Raw genomic sequence first — 4,126 nt, 5'->3', positions numbered from 1 at the left:
ACTTCCGCGCCTGAGCCAGAAAGGAGCGGCGCACCCTCCGGTCCGCGACAAAGCAGTTCTAACGACGACTAATTGCTGTGATTATTGAAAGACAACAACTGGTCTCAAGACACAAGCGGTGTACGTATAGCCCAAGAGACTGTTTCACTAGCCGGGAAAAACTGTTGCCTCTGTCAATTCTTGAGGATTTCCTGTTTCGTCCACTGTATGATGTCGCCGCTTCGAAATCTTATTACAGGATAACAATTAGAGAATACGTCAGGAAACGCTTTTAACGTAGTTGTCAGGATGGCCGAGTGGTCTAAGGCGCCAGACTCAAGGGTATACCTTCTCTGCTCACAGAGTGTTCTGGTCTCCAACTGGAGGCGTGGGTTCAAATCCCACTTCTGACAAAACATTTTGGAGTTTTTTTCCTATTATTTTTTTTACCCCTTATTGTTCCGAAATCCTTGAGCGCCGTAATCATAGGATTTTAACAGTGTGATCAGCAGATGTGATATATATTTGTTTTTTCAGATGCCCCGCGGCAGCGGGCTGCTTTGCGGGTTAGGTTGGCGAGAGAGGGGAAACCCTTGAGAGCAAATCGGCTGTTTTTTTTTCCTAAACAAGAAAGCCGATTTACGCTGCTAAGTACGCTGTATTACACTTGTGGACTAGAGGCTCCGTAATTTCCAGCGGGGGTATCTTATAATTGTTATAACAAAGTATAAAACAGACTTGTGGTATTTAAAAGATTGACAGATTTATTATGATACAATGTATCGAGGGAAAAAATAGCTTGTAGGCAGTGTCCATATGCCCCTTTCTAACGTATACCAGCCAATTCTTGGCCGGATTAGCCAATGAATTATGATTGGGCACAATAGTCTTCTCCATTGATGAAGATTCCAAAACTGAAGAACCACGAAGGCTCACCTTCTCTCTGAGGTGGGACATGAAAGGCAGAGCCTCCACAGAAGATGTTGAGAAAGAGGCATTTTTAGTAAGCAGCCTTTTAATAGTCAAACAGACTTTAGGGCCAATGCCTAAAACCAGGGAAAAGAGGTGGAGGAACTCAGTGGGTTGCCCTGGAGAAAGTGGTCATATGGCTGATGCCCCCCCCCCCCGCCCCATCTCCAGACAGAGGGGAGTTTAGATTGCCCTCTGCAGTGCTCAACACAGAGGGCAATCTAAACTCGCCTCTGTCTGGAGATCAGGGGGCGGGGCCACCAGCCATGTGACCATTTTCAAGAGGTTCCGGAACTCAGTTCCACCTCGTTCCTGATGAAAAAAAGCCCTGCCTAAAACAAAGCAGAATAGCCTGCTATATTCCAAGATATTGTAAAATGCCCAGAACTGTTCTATTTTCCAAGCAGGAGGTGGTGGGTTCTCCTTCTTTGGAGGTTTTTAAGCAGAGGCTAGATGGCCATCTGACAGCAATGCTGATTCTATGAACCTGGGCAGATTGGGAGGGGGAGGGGGAGGAAGGGTGCTTGGTTCTCGTGACCCCTTCTTACATGCCCAGGGTAAGGCCGATCATCACTTTTGGATCAGGAAGCAATTTTCCTTGTTTATTTATTTAAAATTTTTATTCCACCCTGCGGCTGGGCTCAGGGTGGATTTTCCCCAGGCTAGTTTGGCTAGGGATCCCGCCGCCGAGTGGCGCGGAGGGCTATCTAAACGCCCCTCTGTCTGGAGATCTGGGGGCGGGGCCACCAGCCATGTGACCATTTCCAAGAGGTTCCGGAACTCCATTCCACTGCGTTCCAGCTGGAAAAAAGCCCTGCTTCTTAATATGCATAGACAGATCTGTAAATCTAGCAGTGACTAAACCTTCAAGCATTTAATGTTGTAAGCATTGAGTTTTAAATGGGTCTCTTATAGTTAATAAGATAGCATTATCTGGTAACTTTTAAATACAGGACGATGCTGTAGGCAGGCAGTTTGATGTAGCAAGCGGCAGGAATCTTGGCTACAGTTCAAACCTGAGTCAAGGTATCCTTGGTTTGGTTTCATTTTGTTCTTGTCTGTTTGTTTTTAAGCCTCTTCCACGGCCTGTTTTTTTTTTTAAAATCCCCTTTAAATATATTCTCCATCAACATTTTATTCAGTATTTTACTGAGGAGTAGGGGGGTTGTCAGGTGACCTGAACAGACAAAGGGTGGCAACAAGATTTCAGTGTTCTGGGGATTCTTCCAAATAAAAAAGGAGAGAAGAGGTAAAAAGGTAAGGAAATGCTGTCTAATAGGTGGTGTTAAGAAGTTTAATACTAACTTTCTTGCGGGAATAAACAAAGGCTCCCTACTCTTGGTCAAATTTTTGCCAAGACTATGGCTATTCAGTACAAACCCATGATTCCCCACATTTTGGCCATTTTCACACTGCTTACCTTGCCTTGGAACGACCCGGAACATGGTGCAAAAACCGCAGAAGATCACATTTTCTCACACGACATTTGCGCCATGTCATGCAAATCTCGCAAAAGAAAATGCGATCTTCCGCGTTTTTTGCACGATGTTCCGGGTTGTTCCAAGACAAGGTAAGCAGTGTGAAAACGGCCTTTGTAGGTTTATCACTAGTTTTGCTGAAGCAAAGCTTGGTCTCTATACTTATCTAATAATGAAAACATATCCTGTTTCAACCTATACTTTCATTAAATAGATTTGAATGCACATTTACATAACCAGTTAATCCTCATCCATTCTGAGTAGATTTACTACTTTTTCATTGGGATCTTACTTTATCTCTACCCCTTAAACTGGGACCTCTGACCTTTCTCCTAATCCATTCTGTGTAGCAATCACATTTCTCAGACCAAATGAGTTGCATGAACTTTGTTGCATCTAAAGGGAATCCTAAGTGTTTCTAAATCCCCTTCATCTCAAACTTATGGGGCAAGGCTTCATGATATCCCAGGGTGGAACCTGATGATGCAATAGACTTTTAAAATACAGTCCATTTAGTTCTTCTCAAGATTGAGTCTAACCAAGGTAACGTTGAGTTGTGCACCCCTAAGTTTCGATATTTCTTTTGTTTAGAGGATTTACAACTTGCCTAAGTTGGCTGTGGTTTGATGGCATTTTACACCCACCCACAAAGTTGTCTTGCCATAAAGTGATTCTCAAACGAAAAACATGAGAAACTGCAATATGCCTCCATATGTCTATAGTTTGAGAGAAAGGCTGCCAAGACAGAAGGCTGACTTTGAAACAGACTGGTAATCTTAAAATAGTAAAGAGTTCAGTAGCACCTTTAAGACTAACCAACTTTATTGTAGCAGAAGCTACAATAAAACTACAAACTAGTCCTCGCAGTTCTCTTTGTCAGATGCATACAGAGATACAATAACTGTGGTGCTTGAAAGCTTATGCTGCAATAAAGTTGGTTAGCCTTAAAGGTGCTACTGGACTCTTTACTATTTTGCGACTACAGACTAACATGGCTAACTCCACTGGTGATCTTATTTCTTTTCACAATATTAGCCCTTTTGAAGCCCCCTCCCCACCCCCGCACAAAATGTTCAGTGTATTATTGGAAGGTTTCAACCTTCTTAATGATGCAGAATTAAACATGTAGCTGCAAAAAAAAATATGACGAGAGATGCTGGTTAGTAAGAAGAACCTGCTAGACCAGCTTGAAGGTTTATCAAGTATAACAACCTCTTTCCAAGACAGAAGCTTCCAGAAAGCCCACAACCAGGACACGGCACACACAACACAGCGTCAACCCTGTTGATTTGTCCCTAACCTCTGAACATGGAGGTTTCATTTAGCTGTTGTTCACAGCTTTCCTTCATGAATTTGACCAATTTTTTTTGCTTGTTTTTAAGGCTAAGTTAGTGACCAGTGCCCTATCTTCTGTGTTTCACAAGTTAATCTTGAGTTGTCTGATGCTTCCAGGCATTTCCAGGCCCATTCCCTGTGTTCACATTTCTCCCAAATGCAGCCATAAATCCTAATCCCCCACCTTTACTCTCTTAACCTTTACCATGGCCGTTTTCACACTACTAACCTGCTTCCGTAACATTGTGAAACGTTGCACAAAAAACGCGGAAGATAGCGTCTTCTCATGAGAGTTTTGCATGATGTTGCGCAAAACTCTTGCAAGAAGATGCTATCTTCCGCATTTTTGCGCGGCGTTTCACAAC

General features: G+C 43.2%; 1 non-coding gene across 1 annotated transcript; it reads left to right on the top strand.

Moving 5' to 3' along the window:
• The first annotated feature begins 282 nt into the window (after positions 1–282).
• Positions 283–392, top strand: TRNAL-CAA (transfer RNA leucine (anticodon CAA)). Its single transcript has 2 exons — positions 283–320; positions 347–392. It is a non-coding gene; the product is annotated as a tRNA-Leu (tRNA).
• Positions 393–4,126: the final 3,734 nt, after the last annotated feature.

Source organism: Eublepharis macularius, chromosome 4 (assembly GCF_028583425.1).
Source record: "Eublepharis macularius isolate TG4126 chromosome 4, MPM_Emac_v1.0, whole genome shotgun sequence".
In the NCBI taxonomy this organism is placed as follows: Eukaryota; Metazoa; Chordata; class Lepidosauria; order Squamata; family Eublepharidae; genus Eublepharis; species Eublepharis macularius.
This window is presented reverse-complemented; position numbering and strand designations above follow the sequence as displayed.